The sequence below is a fragment of the Salvelinus fontinalis genome, chromosome 27 (genome assembly GCF_029448725.1).
Source record: "Salvelinus fontinalis isolate EN_2023a chromosome 27, ASM2944872v1, whole genome shotgun sequence".
In the NCBI taxonomy this organism is placed as follows: Eukaryota; Metazoa; Chordata; class Actinopteri; order Salmoniformes; family Salmonidae; genus Salvelinus; species Salvelinus fontinalis.
This window is the reverse complement of record NC_074691.1, coordinates 19,183,039-19,203,451: the sequence shown is the minus strand read 5'-3', so window position 1 is coordinate 19,203,451 and position 20,413 is coordinate 19,183,039. Positions and strand designations below refer to the sequence as shown.

At 41.8% G+C, this 20,413-nt stretch overlaps 1 protein-coding gene and 1 long non-coding RNA gene across 2 annotated transcripts in view; both read right to left on the bottom strand.

The window, feature by feature from the left end:
* LOC129825239 (tyrosine-protein phosphatase non-receptor type 14-like) overlaps positions 1-7,360 on the bottom strand; it is a gene marked incomplete in the record, with an annotated part of 76,934 nt that extends 69,574 nt beyond the window's left edge. The window contains 1 exon segment of the mRNA XM_055885159.1: positions 6,850-7,360.
* Positions 7,361-15,475: 8,115 nt separating this feature from the next.
* The window catches only part of LOC129825238 (uncharacterized), a 32,658-nt gene continuing 27,720 nt past the window's right edge, over positions 15,476-20,413 (bottom strand). Inside the window, exon 2 of the long non-coding RNA XR_008754837.1 lies at positions 15,476-16,073. This is a non-coding gene — a long non-coding RNA (uncharacterized LOC129825238). The remainder of the gene's footprint in view (positions 16,074-20,413) is intronic.

Here is a 20,413-nt window from a genome sequence, read left to right as displayed (position 1 = left end):
ATAAACAGGTTCATGTCAAGCCCTGCATGTTTTTTTTCAAGTCTCATGGAATGTTGGCCTACATTGAACACCACACATTGACTGCAACTGTAGGCTGAATGATAGAACAGCTATTTCCATGTTACAATGTTATGGGATGCATTTTCTCCATTGTTTTTGATGGTAGGCCACTCTGGTAGGCCTACATTATGATCAAATAGCCACAGTAGCCTACATGGCCACTGTTAAAACTAACCTAAAGCGGCTACAGCCTCAGTGTTCACAGTAAAACTGTAACTTAAAGTGGGTACAGCCTCAGTGTTCACAGTAAAACTGTAACCTAAAGTGGGTACAGCCTCAGTGTTCACAGTAAAACTGTAACCTAAAGTGGGTACAGCCTCAGTGTTCACAGTAAAACTGTAACTTAAAGTGGGTACAGCCTCAGTGTTCACAGTAAAACTGTAACCTAAAGTGGGTACAGCCTCAGTGTTCACAGGAAACGCGAGCTGGAAGTTGCACATCTTTTTCACATGTTCAAGTTTGCACTCAGCAGACCAGGAATTTGCTCAGTGCCACAAAACATTTGAGGGAACATTGTTAGCAACCCATGCAGGTTGTTGCGTATTAGATCTCCCCTCGTTCTACATTTCTAAGGGATATTTTAATCTCTGTCACATGAAACTGCTCGCATGTGCAGTGTGCTTTGACAAAGGTGTTTTCCATTACTGCCTTCTGCGCTTATAATGTGAATAAATAATAGTTTATCAACATTTTAAGCGAAACGTTCTGACCTGTTGCATCAGACTCATTGCTATATGAGTAAATGTGGACCGTTCTAACATCTTCAAAGTGCGCGATAGAATTCAGCAAGAAGAACCGCACATTGTTGCATCCTCGACTAACAAGAGCTGCTATAATGAATGACCATATTCTAAATGTGATTTCTGTCATTCTGAGCACTGTGGGTGGACGCCCTAATCAGGTTACACACTCAATGCATATGGGTCCGGTAAATTTCTCAAATGTCTGGGAAATTAAAATGCTGCTGGTCAAATGTCCGGCCCCATATTTTCCTAACAGAAACCTGTGTGTATATTGGCATCAGTGCCCTGGTGTTCTGGACTGGAATGAACTGGTCATGTTCAGCGTTCCTGACTGCAGTTCCCATGTAAACAGAGCTGTCACCCTGACATGGACAGAGGAGGAGGATCAAAGAGGATAAGTCTCAGTGACACTCGGCAGAGACGTTTTTCCGAACCTGCACCACGACTCATCCTGTGCCACAGGAAACAGTCGCTGATGTCATGGAGAGAGTAGGGAGCGGATGAGAGGGGGAGATAAAGAGAGAGAAAAGGGGGAGGCCAAGTGAGAAAGTGTGTCTGTGTATGTGAGAGAGAGTTGGAGAGGAGAGAAAGTTAACCCAACCAACACTACCACTATCCTTCATTCTAATGAGAGGATGAGAAAATGGAGAGAATGATAGAGGGACAGAGAACAGAGAGAGGGGGGCTGGTTAAACCCCTGTCACCCCTATCCCAGGCTCTTATCATGTTAGTCCAGTTGGTTGAGGGGATGTTGGGGACAGAGGGAGGGATGGAGGGAGTATCAACATGGAACCGTATCTGAGCAACTACTTCCAACACAACAGTATGGGACAGGCTGTGTCTACTGAAATTCAGCAGCCACCACTTTACAGCTAGATTTTCCATGCCCCCCCCCCCCCCCCAAACCACATCACACACACAAGAGCAGCATGTAGGCCACACATACACACAGGGACACGCACACACAAATGCAATAACCCACAAACACACACAGAAACATACGAGCACATTCACACACACACCCAACACAAAATAACTCACTCACCAAAAACCCCTAAGCGTGCTTTCTCATGCCAAACCCTCAGTCAACATTCAACCTCCGAGGGGCTTCCCAACAAAACACTATACAACATTGCTATGCCTCTTTCTCTCCTGTCTACTCTTTCTCTCTGCAATACAGAGATACCTGTAGCAAGAAATGAGAATGATGACAGAAGAGGCTTTCTGTGTGTGTGTGTGTGTGTGTGTGTGTGTGTGTGTGTGTGTGTGTGTGTGTGTGTGTGTGTGTGTGTGTGTGTGTGTGTGTGTGTGACTGTGTGCGCATGTGTGTGTGAATGTATGTGTGTGTTCAAGTGTATGTGTGCTTGTGTGCTTGTGTGTGTGTTGTGTACCTGACTGGCCAGAAGGGCGGGCTGTAGAGTGACTGACAGCTTCCCTGCAGCAGCAGGTGAGTGAAATGAGTACCTGGGATAGAGAGGGACGGGTTGAGACATGTCTGCCTCTGTTATTGTCTGAGGTGAGGTGCTGCTGTAGAGCTGCCTTATACAACTCACAAACACAGCAGTACTATCCTCTCTGTACACTTCCCAAATAATAAAATATAACAGGATAGAATGAAATCGAATAGTGCAGAGTGTTGCAGCAGTCTAAGGCACTGCATCGCAGTGCTAGAGGTGTTACTACAGACCCGGGTTTGATCCTGGGCTATATCACAACCGGCCGTGAGAGGAGTCCCATAGGGCGGCGCACAATTGGCCCAGCGTCGTCTGGGTTTGGCCGGGAGGGCTTGACAAGTAGGCCATCATTGTAAATAAGAATTTGTTCTTAACTGACTTGCCTGGTTAAATAAAAATAAATAAAGAATATGGCTGCACAGTAGGTAACCCAAGCATACAGATATAGCTGCCTACTAGCAACATTCTTAAAGAGATTCTCCTGTGCTTTTTTAAAATACTTTTAAGCCAGTAGTTTTGAAAGTAGTGGTCACGAGAGCCAAAAGTGGTCCCCAAAAATTGCATACTACGCCACATACTCTGCTGTGTGTGCATCCTGCTAGCTGTCAATAAAATGGCGAGGGGCTGTGCCTTATTGGTTGAAACTCGAATTGCTAGGGGGCTGGCCCACATGGGGCGTAGCACAGCTTTTAGTAAACAGTAGCTTTCAAAATAGGGATTTTGTGGCTAATTGAAGTAAAACAGTTATTCTGCTCATAGATTATGCATGTACAGTATGAAGGACACATTCACACACCCAGCCAAAAGCGGGAGGTTTAAAAAATACTTACTAGTCACCAATGTTCTGGAGCATTTCTTTAAAGCCACTGCCAGTCAAGCTCTTCAGCTCCTCTACCAGTGTTTAAAAAGCTGCTGCTGTGTACTCCCAGTCCACTTGTGCTAGCACCATATAATTTGCTCAGCATGCCACTGAGGTTATAAAGGCGACCAGATGTGTGTGTGGGGGGGGCACGCCTCCTGCAGCTATGCTATATGCCATTACTGTACTCTCCTACTTTACAGTGGTAGTAATTCTAGGTGCATGTCCAAACAGATTGCTCTCACTTGCACACACCATTTTGAACACAGTACTGGAGCCTTGCTTTTTCCCAGCAATGTGCTAATGCTAATGTCATCACCACCACAGACAGTGCTGGAGGCCCAGTCCCTTCTAGACAATTTCCTGGACAAAATGTTTAAACTTGGTGTAAACTTGGCCGTAGAAAACCTAATGTAACGGCTTTCCTCCTCCTCTTCATCCGAAGAGGAGGAGCAGGGATTCGACCAAAACGCAGCGTTTTGAAATGACATGATTTTTAATGAACAAGACGAAAAAACACGAAACGAAATACACTTGAATAATTAACAAAATAACAAAACGGAGTAGACAGACCTGGACATGGAACTTACATAAAACACGAAGAACTCACGAACAGACTACATAAACCGAAACAGTCCCGTGTGGCGCGACAAATACTGACACAGGAGACAACCACCCACAAACAAACAGTGTGAAAACACCTACCTTAATATGACTCTCAATCAGAGGAAATGAAAACCACCTGCCTCTAATTGAGAGCCATATCAGGTCACCCTGTTACAAACATAGAAACACATAACATAGACTACCCACCCAAACTCACGCCCTGACCGTCAAACACATACAAAATAACAGAAAACCGGTCAGGAACGTGACACCTAAACAGTATATCTGACCTCTCAGCTTCCCTATCAAATCTAAAAATGTCAAGCAGACAACCTAAGAAAATTAACAACATTGACAAATTGTTTGATGAATAATGCAAAAACCTAAGAAAGAAATTGAGAAACCTATCCAACCAAAAACATAGAAACGCAGAAAACCTGAGCCTACGCCTTCACTATGGTGAATCACTTAAACAATACAGAAATACACTACGGAAAAAGAAGGAAGAGCACATCAGAAATCAGCTCGATGCAATTGAAGAATCCATAGAATCTAACCACTTCTGGGAAAATTGGGAAACTCAAAACAAACAACAACACAAAGAGTTATTTATCCAAAACAGAGATATATCGATAAACCACTTCTCCAATATTTTGGGCTCCATAACAAAGAACAAAGAACAAACAGCAAAAACATATACATGATCAAATAAAAATTGTAGAATCAACTATTAAAGACCCACGGGATTCTCCAACTACATTGAAGGAACTACAGGACAAAATACAAACCTTCCAACCCAAAAAGGCCTGTGGGGTTGATGGTATCCTAAATGAAATTATAAAATATACAGACCACAAATTTCAATTGGCTATACTTAAACTCTTTAACATCTTCCTCAGCTCTGGCATATTCCCCAATATTGACTTGCCTAGTTAAATAAAAGTAAAATTAAAAATTTAAATACTGTACAATATTTGGAACCAAGGACTGATCACCCCAATCCACAAAAGTGGAGCCAAATTTGACCCCAATAACTACCGTGGGATATGCGTCAACAGAAACCTTGAAAAATCCTCTGCTTTATCATTAACAGCCGGCTTGTACATTTCCTCAGCAGAAACAATGTACTGAGCAAATGTCAAATTGGCTTTTTACCAAATGACTGTACGACAGACAACGTATTCACCCTGCACACCCTAAATGACAAACAAACAAACTAAAACAAAGGCAAAGTCTTCTCATGCTTTGTTGATTTCAGGGGCCTGCTATACAAATTGTTGGACAGTGGTATTGGGGTAAAAACATACGACATTATAAAATCGATGTACACAAACAACAAGTGTGCGGTTAAAATTGGCAAAAAACACACAGATTTCTTTCCACAGGGCCCGGGGGTGAGACAGGGATGCAGCTTACGCCCCACCCTCTTCAACATATATATCAACGAATCAGCACCTGGCCTCACACTACTAGAATCTGAAGTCAAATGTCTACCGTTTGCTGATGATCTGGTGCTTCTGTCCCCAACCAAGGAGGGCCTAGAGCAGCACCTAGATCTTCTGCACAGATTCTGTCAGACCTGGGCCCTGATAGTAAATCTCAGGAGGACAAACTAAACTAAAATGCTTTTTTGGCCCTAAACAGAGAGTACACAGTGGCAGGATACCTGACCACTGGGACTGACCCAAAATTAAGGAAATCTTTGACTATGTACAGACTCAGTGAGCATAGCCTTGCTATTGAAAAAGGCCGCCACAGGCAGACCTGACAGGCTATGCGCACACTGCCCACAAAATGAGGTGGAATCTGAGCTGCACTTCCTAACCTCCTGCCAAATGTATGACCATATTAGAGACACATATTTCCCTCAGATTACAGACCCACAAAGAATTTGAAAACAAATCAAATTTTGATAAATTCAAATATCTATTGGGTGAAATACCACAGTGTACAATCACAGCTGCAAGATTTGTGACCTGTTGTCACAAGAAAAGGGCAACAAGTGAAGAACAAACACCATTGTAAATACAACCTATATTTATGTTTATTTATTTTCCCTTTGTACTTGAACTATTTGCACATCGTTACAACACTGTATATAGACATAATATGACATTTGTAATGTCTTTATTATTTTGGAACGTTTGTTAGTGTAATATTTACTGTTAACTTTTTATTGTTCATTTCAATTGTGTTTATCCATTTCACTTGCTTTGGCAATGTAAACATATGTTTCCCATGCCAATAAACACCCTTAATTTGAAATTGACAGACTGAGGTAGACATGATTAAACACACACACTTGCATACCCACACATACATGCAAACACACATGCATACAAACCCTTTTTCACATGCATCAACACCTGCGTGCACACACAGTATTGGTTTCTTCATTATGTTCTCTTCTTTTCAGAGGTCAGTAATGTGACATGCCATAGACAGACAGTGATGTTGCCACCATGGAGCTGGCTTGCATTTCTATATGACGCTTGCATAGACCTTGGACTCAACACTCATCTGCTCTCTCCTTTCATTCTCTTTCATGGCCTTGCCTTGAGCTGTTTCATCATCTGAATTCTCCACTTCTCTGAAAATGTGCTCTCTGGTAACTGTTATATGCATGGTGTAACACAGCTATTGCAGCCTACATGGAGAGAAAACAAGACACACAATACGGTCTAAGCCTATTTCTAGCCTAGGCCTACCCAAGACAGCAGATGTTTTTGATGAGTTTTCGTTTTTGGAAGCAAACACAAAAGCGCATTGAACAGATGAACCCTTTCCCACTGCAGGTCGCGGCTTGCCCTGAAACCCCGCCGCGAGACCCCCTGGAATGTTCCCGTTTGGCTGACGAAAAAAAGTTGCTCTACGTGGACAGGCAGGCAGCCGAGGCGAACGCATATGGCCTTCACTTTGCCTGCTCCCTGCATAAAACTACTATTTACATGGGTTTAGCCTACCAAAGCAAGCTTTTGACTTGGCTGAATGAAGAATAACCCATAAAATAGTATTGCGATTTTAACATGGTAACAAAGCGCCGTTATTTTATTGCACTAAAAGCGTTCCCTTGAAAGGAAACAAATCAAAAAGCAGCCAAAGCCAATCGACTGGTAGAGACACCCACCGTATTTCCTTTGCTACATGCCGAAATTGTGTCTGCGCTGAGGAAATTCTGCGAGCTCGACGGAGTGGAACGGCCTCCTCAAATCCTCAAAATTGAGTTAATCCTCAAAACAGTTTTAATCTCCATTTCCATTTGTCAAAATTCTGTATGAAATTGTTAAAATTAAGTATTTTATTCCAGAATACACAAAATCTGTCGAAAAGGAGAATAAATAAAAAACTCCAAAGGAACTTTACCCCTCAAGATGCGAGTCGTAGGCTATATCCTAGTCTTCAACTGAGTGAAGTTCATGAGCCCCAAAAGCAAAACAACATTCGGCAAAGTTATCCAAATTGTGCCAAAAATATAAAAAAGTAGGTGATCGACTTTCCCTTAGACCCTGGGTTTTGTGATATAACGTCGACTCCACAACTCCGGAGCAGCCAAGAGCAGCGCATAGGTTTAGATACGTAGCCTATGTCCCGTCCCTTCTGACATCACATCATGGAATTTCAGGAATGCAAGGCTAACGGAGAAGTGGCGGCTCCTCGTTTAATGGTTTTAGGCGAGAGATGACTAAACAGGGAACAAAGGGGACCCGTTTATATATTTATGTCCTTTCGCCTTTGTTAGTAGTCCAGCCTATATTAAAAGCCTTTCTAAGGAACAGTTCCTGCTACTTTTTCTCCTTCAATTCAATAAAGACATTTCTCTTAGGAAATGTAGTAAACTATCATTTATTTGGAACGTCTCTTAATTATTTATTTATTTCATATTTCATAGCCATTAGCATTTTCTTCTAATCAACACATGTCCCAACATAATCTGATGAGAAGGGTCGGATGCTTTAGTATCACCATTAACTAAAACGGACTTTTGGCGACTGTTAGTTTGGATTAGCAACCAAACTGCATCCTCTGGTGGCCATATCCTTTCTGGTTCAGATTGACTTTGGGGAAAGCAATAATATGATGAAAAACAAATCCTGATCATTGCCGTACCAAGCATATGCACTCAGTTTCAGTCATATAAACTACCTGGACTCTATTAATTGAGAATCAATTGAATTAATAGATATATTTAAGTGCATTAAACAACATTAGGTCTGTACATGCAGGCCAGGCGCCAGAACGAATCAGTTGGACTTTTTTTTATTTTTATAGGCGGGCCCGTTTTTTTCACGGGACCTCCTGTGTCATGGTGTGACCACACCATGATCCACTGGCGGCTAAAGAAATTAGCGCATGGAACTTTGAGATAGATTTATAAGCTAAAATCACCAATATAGGCTATGTGGGGCAAACTCCCCCCAATTTTTGTTTATGCATGCCAGCAAAGCAAAGCAATACAACACAAAACAATACATTGATTGCACTATAACGGTGTTAAACGGTGCCCACTAACTGTTAGGGCCAACATAAAGCTGTTCCAACAGCATAGCTTTCTTTTCAGCACCATGGAGTGAATCCTTACCACTGCTACACCTGGCATTTGGCAACTCAACAGTTCATTCAGCCTCATTTCCTGCCCTTTTTAAAAGCATAGCTCATATGGCTGACTTGCTTAAACAAATGTGGTTTCTACTGACAATTGAGACACAACTATGGCATAAGGGAACGACGTGCGGATAAGAGGCAATCCATAATTTTGATTAAGACATTAATGAGCAAGCTAGGACAGACGTAGTCAATATAACTATTTGCATTTTTGAAATGTACAGTGAAATAATTCAGAACATGGGCCATTCTTACAGTATTCTCCCTGTACACCAAGTCAGAACTGTAGGATAAATAAAGGTTGCATATAACCAGACAATGAAAGCTTTTACAATATTTGATGACTACATTTCTCTAAAGCATGCTATAGGCTACATGTGCACCACCAAGTCAGAACAGTAGGGGAAATTAAGAGGTGAAAATAGACCAAACTATTAGAGTGAGGCACATGGGCTACTAACAGTTTACTACAGAACATACAGTTAGTATTACTTTCTTAGCTACAGTATACATATCTCCCTGGCATATTACATAATTTATGCAGCAGCATACAAGACATTTTTGGGCTCACCTTGTTGTGTTGTGCTCACTTGAACAGGAAGGTGGCACGGCGGTCCTTCTTGTGGGCAAAATTTTGTCAAAGTCTGGCATTCTCTGGATTTATGGTGCTTTCAAGACAACTGGGAACTATGAAAAAGGTGAATCATGACATCAGTGATCTTCAGGTCGGAGCTCTAGAAAGAGGCCAGAGTTCCCAACTTGAAATTCCGAGTTGGATGACCGTTAAAAACTTATTTTCCCAGTCGGGGCTAGTTTTTTCCAGAGTTCCCAGTTGTCTTAAACTCACTGAAGTCTAAGAATTTCCCAGTTCTGAGTTTCCATTAGTTTTGAACCCAGCAGAAGTCATGCTGGATTGACAGCATGGCCAACGTATTCAACCTTTTCTGGCCAATGGTGTGTTGCAAGTGAATGTTAAACCCAGACTTGGACCAGACACCCTCTCCCCTGAATAGCAGGCTAGTGATTGCTTTGCAAATCTTTCAGTTAGCCACTGATTCCTTCCTGTCACGTGCTCCCTCTCCGGCCTCTAGGTCACCAGGCTGCTCGTCAAGGCACACACCTGTCACCATCATTACACGCATTAGCGTAATATGACACTCACCTGGACCCCATCACCTCCTTGATTACCTGGCCTATATATGTCACTCCCCTTGGTTCCTTCCTCAGGTGTCATTGTTTCGGTTTCTGTGTCATGTTTGTGCGTTGTTCGTGGTTCCTTGTTTTGTATTATGTTTCATGTATTTATTAAAACACTTTCTCCTGGAACTTGCTTCCCGACTCTCAGCGCACTCGTTACACTTCCAAACCACTCATTGTTAAATATGCAATTTCCAACTTGTTGTGTAATGTCCAATGGCCGATGAGCACCGATACGTTTTATCTAGAATTTCTCTTCATATGACAAGGATTGAAAAGGATTTGCCAGTAGATTGTCAACGTGATTCATGATGATGACTGCTTGCTAGCTAACAGTCTGATGTTGACATGATCAGTCCAATCAAAGATACAGTAGATATAACTTGATTTTACGTAATTTTGTCTGATGCCAATGACCTTGAGCCTTCATGGATGGGCACTTCTAATATAAATCTATGGCAGTACCCAAGGGGCTTGAATTTTCAATCTCTCCCCGTAGATTTTACGGTGACGTAGTGTCCCCATGAGTGACAGAACACTGAGCCAATCATAGCGCAACTAGAGAACATTACCTACCCCTATGCTCCATATTTTCCGCTGGCTGCCCCACCACCACAGAAAGCACTGAGATAGGCTGAAACACCTGCTTTTTGGAGCTGCCTTCCTCAAGAAAGCAAAAAAGAGACCATGCTTGTACGTGGCTTTATTAACTCAATGATTCTTTTTCAACATTGTTTGCAAACTCATATGTGACACATATTAATGCCAAAATAACATGCAAAACAGGCAACAACTTATTTTTATTTAAACGGGTGGGGCTCAACCATACACATGCTCATTTCCCTGAATGACGAGTTGCCACTGCTATAGGCCAATGCAGCAGTAGGCCTATACCTTCCATTGTCAACTAAGTAAAATGCATAGGCCTAAGACAACAAATGAAAACTGTACAAAATATCCAGATAAAAGTGCAGTTTTTTTCAATCGCATTAATTTCTCTACTCTGCCTGTCTGCCTCCCTTTCTCTGTCTTGACTTGAGCCATCACTATTGAAGTGCAACACTGTATCAACTCAGCAGGTGGGCGTGCTTAGGCGTGCCTGTGTTCACTCAACAGGACAGAGAAACCACACATGCTCATTGCTCACATGGAGCACTCCAAACAAAAGACAATTAGAAAACTGGCCAAAATCCTAAATGATGGTTATGAAATTAACCAAAACTTGTTTCTCACAAGGGTAGCAGGTTGTGAAGTCTGCAAACAACCTTTCCACTCCAACAATGAGAACAGTAAATTACTGTAATGCATGCATTAACATACACTATTCATACAAAAGTAGGTGGACACTACTTCAAATGAGTGGATTTGGCTATTTCAGCCACACCCGCTGCTGACAGGTGTATTGTGAAGTGGAAACATCTAAGGGCAACAAGTGGTAGGCCACACAAGCGCACAGAACGGGTCTGCGAAGTGCTGAAGCGCATAGCACATAAAAATCATCTGTCCTTGATCGCAACACTCACTACCAAGATCCAAACTGCCTCTGGAAGCAACATCAGCACAAGAACTGTTCGCAGGGAGCTTCATGAAATGGGTGTCCATGGCCAAGCAGCTTCACACAAGCCTAAGATTACCATGCGCAGAAGCCTAAGATCACCATGCGCAATGCCAAGCGTCGGCTGGAGTGGTGTAAAGCTCGCCGCCATTGGACTCTGGAGCATTGGAAACGCATTCTCTGGAGTGATGAATAACGCTTCACCATCTGGCAGTCTGACGGACAGGAGAACGCTACCTACCCGAATGCATAGTGCCATCTGTAAAGTATGGTGGAGGAGGAATAATGCTCTAGGGCTGTTTTTCATGGGTCGGGCGAGGCTGCTTAGTTCCAGTGAAGGGAAATCTTAACACTACAGCATACAATGACATTCTAGATGATTCTGTGCTTCAAACTTTATGGCAACAGTTTGGGAAGGCCCGTTCCTGTTTCAGCATGACAATGCCCATGTGCACAAAGCGAGGTTCATACAGAAATGGTTTGTCGAGATCGGTTTGGAAGAACTTGACTGGCCTACACAGAGCCCTGACTTCAACCCTATCGGACACCTTTGGGATGAATTGGAACGCTGACTGCAAGCCAGGCCTAATCGCCCAACATCAGTGCCCGACCTCACTAATGCTCTTGTGGCTGAATGGAAGCAAGTCCCCGCAGCAACATCTAGTGGAAGCCTTCCCAGAAGAGTGAAGGCTGTTAAAGAAGCAAAGGGGCACCAACTCCATATTAATGTCCATGATTTTAGAATGAGATGTTGGACGAGCAGGTGTCCACATACCTTTGGTCATGTAGTGTAAATGAATGTAACCAAATGACGGTTAAACATGTAGGCCTACTGGTTACACATGTAATGTGAAATTGATCAAGCAATCAAAGGGCAAACAATTCAATGAAACAATGAATGTGCAAGAATTGATGGGAGACAGTGGAGCACATTCTGGAGAGCTGAATGCATGCATTCTGAAAAGAGACGCCCATTTCTTTGCCACACAACATTTTTAATAATACTCAAAGACACCTTATCTTCACACATTTGAGATGCTTTTCACTGACAACCGCAACTCAATAATCAAGCCCTATATTGCCACGTGCGCTGCCCAAATTGCTGGCTTCCCAAATGGACATAGGCCAACGTACTTCTGAAACACTCCACAGCTATTTAAAATTAAAATAAGCTTATGATCCTGTGTGGCTAACTCAAGCTCTCTGGTAAAGTATTCTGAATGATTTTACTTAGACTGGAGTAATTATACACTGCTCAAAAAAATAAAGGGAACACTTAAACAACACAATGTAACTCCAAGTCAATCACACTTCTGTGAAATCAAACTGTCCACTTAGGAAGCAACACTGATTGACAATAAATTTCACATGCTGTTGTGCAAATGGCATAGACAAAAGGTGGAAATTATAGGCAATTAGCAAAACACCCACAAAAAAGGAGTGATTCTGCAGGTGGTGACCACAGACCATTTCTCAGTTCCTAGGCTTCCTTCCTGATGTTTTGGTCACTTTTGATTGCTGGCGGTGGTCTCACTCTAGTGGTAGCATGAGACGGAGTCTACAACCCACACAAGTGGCTCAGGTAGTGCAGTTCATCCAGGATGGCACATCAATGCGAGCTGTGGCAAAAAGGTTTGCTGTGTCTGTCAGCGTAGTGTCCAGAGCATGGAAGCGCTACCAGGAGACAGGCCAGTACATCAGGAGACGTGGAGGAGGCCGTAGGAGGGCAACAACCCAGCAGCAGGACCGCTACCTCCACCTTTGTGCAAGGAGGTGCACTGCCAGAGCCCTGCAAAATGACCTCCAGCAGGCCACAAATGTGCATTTGACAGCATCAGATATGGTCTACACATACGGATACGAAGGGGCGTTGTTTCGCTCTCTCGGATGCTTTATGTGAGATTGATGCGCCTCTGTTGGCGAGCATCTCGGTCAAATAAATGATCAGTATTTCAATATTTTATTTGGACGGGCAAGGAGGTACGGTAGGGAGGGCCAGGCCCCCTAAGGCCCACCCATAATGCCATCCCTGGCTACAAGGAACATAAAACAACATACAGCTAACATTCACATATTCTTTTTCTTCTAGAGATCAATTTCCATTGTTTTAGGTGGCAATTCATTTTGTGTGACATGCTGGTCATGTAGGCAACTGAAAGGTCCATTGCAGCCATTTTATCTCAATATTATATCATTTCTGGGAAACAACTAAGTACCTTACTATGATTGTTTTTAATTATAATGGTACAAAATAAACCAAAACGGCTTCTTAGCAAATAGCAGTTTTGCTAGGACTGTCTGGGAGTGGTCTGGGTTGGGTGGGGAAACTGAAAACTGAAAACTAGCTGTTATTGGCAGAGAGGTTTAAAACTCTCTTTGTAATTGGTCTATTAACTCATTTACCACCTGGTGATGTCACCAGTCAGGCCAGAACACCATCCCACCAAAACAGGTTGAAATTTCAGTGGTCTTTTCAAACAGCTCTTACACTAAAAGGGAAGTATTCTCATTTTTACAATTTCACAGGATTATTCCAACCTCATAATGTGGAAATATATATAAAACATAGGACATTTTATTTTTTAGGTGCACTGGGCCTTTAAGTAAGCCCTTTAAGTAAGCATGGGCATTTGGAACTAATACCCTGCCCTGAACTTTAGTCACTGTTACTAGCCGGCTACCACCCGATACTCAACCCTGCACCTTAGAGACTGTATTGTATATAGTCATTGAACACTGGTCACTTTAATAATGTTTACATGCTGTTTTACCCACTTCATATGTATATACTGTATTCTAGTCATCCTATATAACTACTGCTGTACTCACCTTTTCTATTCATATACTGTCCATAATGTCTATACACACCATCATATACATATATATTTATATTCCGGACTCTGACATTGCTTGTTCTAATATTTCTACCTTTCTTAATTCCTTTCTATTTCGTTTTTAGATTTGCGTGTATTGTTTTGTGTTTTTAAGTAGTACTGCACTCTATGTGTACGTGACAAATACAATTTGATTTGATAACCCCCATGTACCTGCAGAGGGAGACAAAGCACTTATTTTCACTAGCTAGACGACAGAAGAATGGTCTACCTCTGCTAACTACAGAGTCTATTTTGGTGTTAGGAGATAATTGCACATTTAGTTGGGAAGGTATAAAACTACTATGTGGAGTCCCAATCTGTATAATGTTTTGTAAATTCAACCAAAAGTAGTACAGCAGTAGCCTATAGTTTATTGATCTCTACATGTCTTTGTGTGGTTAATCAAATTAAAGTACAGGCTATTTGTCATATGTACAAGATAATAATATAAACATATACCATTTACCATGTGTTATTTACTATCATTATTATTATAAACATGAAAAACGAACACATTGTCTGTTTATTATTTTGATTAGTGAATAAATTTGTGCAACTCATCCCCTCAGCTTCCCAGGGGAATATGTGGAGAAATATTGCATTGGTTCCCCCTGGATCACTTGGATCATTACTGAGTGCATACTTCTTGCCCCATTACGTGCAATGGTAATGGTTGACTCAACGCTTTAGAATGATGGTCCTCTGTAGCTCAGTTGGTAGAGAATGGCACTTGCAATGCCAGAATAGTTTGTTTGATTCCCGGGACCACCCTCAGGTAAAATGTATGCACTTATGACTCTAAGTCGCTTTGGATAAAAGCCTCTGCTAAATGGCATATATTATATTACTAAATGGAGGAAAAGAGAGGAGGAAAAAGAGGAGTGGAGAGTGCAGAGTTGAGGACAGGATAAAGGGGTTAAAAATGTCCTCTCACCACCCAGTAGACAGACAAGCCTCTGAGCCCTGAGAGCTAAGGGCAGTCCTCAGTGCCTGATTAAAACTCAAGAGAGAAGAGGATGTGTGGAGATGTGTCAAATGCAGCTGGCATGATGTTTCTTATTTCTCTCGCTCTTTCTCACTGTTGCTCTCTCCCTGTCTCTCTCTCTCTCTTTGGCTCTCTCTATCTCTCTCTGTCTCTTTGGCTCTCTCTGTCTCTCTCTCTCTCTCTCTTTGGCTCTCTCTATCTCTCTCTGTCGCTCTCTGTCTCGTTGGCTCTCTCTGTCTCTCTCTCTCTCTCTCTATCTCTCTCTTTGGCTCTCTCTATCTCTCTCTGTCTCTCTCTTCGGCGCTCTCTCTCTGTCTCTCTCGCTCTCTCTCTCTGTCTATCTCTCTCTCTTTGGCTCTCTCTATCTCGCTCTGTCTCTCTCTCTCTCTCTTTGGCTCTCTCTGTCTCTCTCTGTCTCTCTGTCTCTCTTTGTCTCTGTCTCCTACTCTCTCTATATTTCTCCCTCTCCCTCTAAGTGATGGAGTGACTCCAATCAGGTACCATCTTACCTGTCAAGACCAAATAATTTGAACACCGATTTTCAACTTTCTACTTTATTTTCATAATAAATTATTCATCCATTTTTCAGATATAAATCATTCAAATGTTTTGTTTTAGCTTCACATACTCCAATATTTCACACACATTAAGTACAAAGAATCAAAGATTCTTCTTTAACAATTCTTTAAGGATTTTTTATTGTGCAGCAAGGGGTAAAATGCAGACATTTGGCTTTATAGCCTTTGTACTTTCTGTGCGTTCAAACTGTTCCAAATAGCTTTTGCACACCTATTAGAAAGGAAATCTAGATAGCAATTTGGATGAGCTTCAAAATAGTTTTATTAATGAAATTTCACTGAAGTATCATACAATAACAGACAACTCCCCCTTGGTTTTAAACCCAGCAATCCAAAGGTCATTATTTTCATCCTCCAGTAGGCAGATATTCTCCTGATAAAGGGTCAGATATTCGACTTCTCTACTGCACTACATGCATTGTGTTAGCTGCCGATCCATGTTTAAATATGAGCCAAAAGGGCAGTCAAAAACACTCTCTGCTCTGCCCGACGACAAGCCAGGGTGACTCAGGAGTTCAGGGAAGCTCTCAGTTCCTCTGTAAGCCTCCTCATCTTCACCTGTTAAGCAACAACATAAGAATATAAAAAGTATTCAGGATAAAAGGATAATTGAGATTGATGTGTTGAAATACCACCACAGCAAACAGGAAATAATCGATTAAGCTCTGAAGACATTAGTAATAACATGAATATCTCAGGATATTCTGAATGCTCTTTAAGCCAACTAGCCCACTGTCTCTGTATAGCCTCTGGCAAATCCCTCTGCACAGCTGGATTTGATTTTAGTATTTCAAAAACGTGAAACTCTGTCACACGCATATTAAAGTGAGATTTGATTCAACTATAGTTGGCCAAAAACCCTTCAAGCCGATTTAGAGTACATGCTTATACAGGTGAGTGTTTTGATGTAGTACACTAGTATCAAGGTATCACCTACACCCAATATCAGGTCATGTGTGCTCTAAGGAGCTATCATGGAGAGGCAGGTGCCACTTTGTGCCCATCTGAGGCAGGAGGAATAATGCCTGTTTGATGCCACTAATCTATGTATCATCCATAAATTCTTGGGAAAAAAGGTGCAATCTAGAACCTAAAATGGTTCTTCTGCTGTCCCCATGTCACGATCGTTGTTGAAAGAATTAGACCAAGGCGCAGCGTGTGTAGAGTGCCACATGTTTAATAAATGAAACTCACCAAAACAATACAGAACAAAATGAACGTGAAGCTATGCAGTGCTCACAAGCAACAATACATAAACAAGATCCTACAAACAACAGGTGGGAAATGGCTGCCTAAATATGATCCCCAATCAGAGACAACGATAGACAGCTGCCTCTGATTGGGAACCATACCAGGCCTACATAGAAATGCAAAAACTAGAGTACCCACCCTAGTCACACCCTGACCTAACCAAAATAGAGAGTAAAAAGGATCTCTAAGGTCAGGGCGTAACACCCCATAGGAGAACCCTTTGAAGAACCCTTTTTTGGTTCCAAGTACAATCCTTTTGGTTCCCGTTAGAACCCTATTGGGTTCCATGAAGAACCATTTCCACAGAGGGTTCTACATGAAAACCAAAAGTATTCTACCTGAAACCAAAAGCCGAAGAACCCCTTTGGAACCTGTGTAGTGACAACATTAGTGTAGTCTGCCATACAGAGATCATTATCTGCCTTCTAAAAAGTGTGCAGTACCATGATACAGCTAAACCTGAAAAGCATCAATTATGCTCAAAGGCTGTATATATCCAAGGCCTTTTCAAACTGAGAAACTGGCCATAAAATCACAACGCACACACACACACACACACACACACACACACACACACACACACACACACACACACACACACACACACACACACACACACACACACACACACACACACACACACACACACACACACACACACAGGGCTGTCTGTTTTAGGATCAATAAAAGCTAGGTTTCAGTTTCCCTTCCCCACTCAGACCACTCCCAGAAAGTCCTAGCTTAATTATTGCTTTATAAATTGCTAAGAAGATATTTTTGTAATTTAAAAAAATATTTTAATTGGTAACAATCACAGTAAGGTACTTACAGTTTTTTCCAACTGCTTACACACAAAATCTTTTCATGTCACACGAGTTTTGAAACCTCTCACTCAAAGTGCAAAACTACACACCAAATATCCAAAACCATAAGCTATTTCTCAGCCTATGACTCAGTTGTCAATTGCATAAAACACTTTTTTCAAAACACTACACACAATTCTCTACCTAAAACACAAAAATCTAACAGGAAGTGACTTGCTTTCCTTTTCCAAACACAACCAATCAAAATGCTACACTTATTCACCAGGTCACACACACACTCCTCACATGTGCAAACACTAATAGCTTAATAAGATCACTAACCAATCACTGCTTTACTGTAGTATACAGTAAAGCAGTGAATACAGTTTTTCTCAGTCGCTTTGGTGCATTTCTTAGATCAAAAGTGCAATTCTTGATACTACTTGTACAAATTCCAAATCATCTAGTCACTTGTGCACATCATTAAAGCAATTTCTTATTCCTTTGAACAAATTGCAATTGATAATGTACAAGTGTCAGCTTTTTTCCACATTATCAATTGCTCATGTCATGTTGATCAAAATATAGTAGATGGTTCTCTGTTGAATAGTCTTACCCCTCAAAACATCTAGGCATTAGTTCCTTGCATAAGACATTACATGCAAAATTGTTGAACTATTTGTCATAAACTGTCAAGCATAGTTTTACACATTTCTATTAGACCTTTTGTGCAAAAACGTGAATTGATGAATGGTGCAGGTGAAATTGACCCTCACTCATGAAGGAATGTAAAGTGTTAGTTCAACCAACAATCAACCAGTTGTCTAAATTGCTCAAAGGTGCATCTCATGAAGAATCAATTGGCAAGCATATATAGACAGACCACAACACAGAGTTGCAATTTTCCAATAATGGATGGACCAGGAAACGAACAGGGTCAACAGCCAAGAGGAGGAAGAAGAGGAGCAAGGATGCGTGGTGGAAAGCAAAACAGAGGAAGAGGCAGAAGAGGACATAGGCGCATATCTGATGACACAAGGGCCACTATTGTAGACCATGTTGTCAATCATGGCCTTACAATGGCTGAGGCGGGTCGAAGGGTGCAGCCGAATATTGGGAGATCAACCGTGTCCTCAATAGTTCAAACGTTTCGAAGAGAGAACAGCTATGTCCACCAATGTACAGTGCACTGTTACTGTATATAAGCAGTATACTGTATACTTCCTACAATGCTTCATATTACAGTAGTCCACTTGTATTTCGCAGCATACAGAAATATACTCTATACAGATATATACTGCACCTTACATGCACCCACCTGTATGTTTTACAGTAAAATGTGTGTTCGCATAGTTTTTGTCTATGTGAAAGTGTGCGATGCATCACTGCATTTTTCCCCGCATAGGACTGCAAGATTACCTCAAACCGGGGGCAGAGGACGCCTTTTCACACCTCAACAGGAGGAGGCTATTTGCACCATGGTCCGAGCAAACAATGCCATGAGACTCAGGGAAATACAAAGGACCATTATAGAAGACAAGGATGTCTTTGAAAACATCCATACGGTTAGCATCTCAACCATCGACAGGGTGCTGCATAGAAACCAGATGAGTATGAAACAGCTGTACCGTGTACCATTCCAAAGGAATGAGGACAGAGTTAAGGAGCTACGGTACCAGCATGTACAGGTAAAACATATATCTATGTAACTACTTTACAGCAACATTTTATAGTGATACATAGTACAGTAAGCATAAACTGCACACATTTCCATTGCTGTGGAAGGAACATGCAATATATGTACATTTTATGTCACTCTTCCTTACCAAAACAAATTCAACTGTGTGTTCTGGGATATAGCGTATAATGGAGTTGGAATCAAGTGAACCCTCTCACAACTTTGTATACGTGGATGAGGCTGGCTTCAACCTGACCAAATGCAGAAGGCGGGGTCGGAATATCATCGGTCACAGAGCTACTGTGGATTTGCCAGGCCAACGGGGAGGAAATATCAGCATGTGTGCTGCTATTTCGGAGCATGGTGTCCTAACCCATATCCCCCTTATAGGGCCATACAACACCCAGCATCTACTCATCTTTTTAGAGACTCTCTACAGGGCTCTCATCCCTGATGATGAGAGGGGTCTGTTTAGAGAGGATTTGCCAAAGTATGTGGTCATTTGTGATAATGTGAGTTTCCATCGATCAAACATCATAAGGCTATGGTTTGTGACCCACCCGAGGATGCTCATAGAATTCCTCCCACCTTATTCACCATTCCTTAACCCAATTGAGGAGTTATTTTCAGCATGGAGGGGGAAGGTGTACGATCGCATGAATATTTACTTTTGAGAGATGTACTAAGGGTTTTTAGTGACTGACTAGCTTTAGAAACATATCTATTGTATATTGCAGTTTGTACAAATTGTTCTGAGAAATGCACTTATTATTTTGCACATGTTAGGGATGATGTGAAAAATGCACCAAAGCGACTGAGAAAAACTGTAAATAGGTCAAAGGTCAGATGACCTGTTTTGAACAATGGATGCCAACAATGGACAGAGAGCAAGAGGAGTAGGAGGGAGAGGAAGAGGAAGAAGAGGACGAGGGCAAAGAAGAGAAGGAAGGAGAGCCATCTCTGATGAGATTAAGGCAACACTTGTTGATCATGTGATCAACCACGGTTTGACCATGAGAGAGGCTGGACTGAGAGTACAGTCGATTTACAGTTTCAATCAATCAATCAAGTTTATTTTATATAGCCCTTCGTACATCAGCTAATATCTCGAAGTGCTGTACAGAAACCCAGCCTAAAACCCCAAACAGCTAGTAATGCAGGTGTAG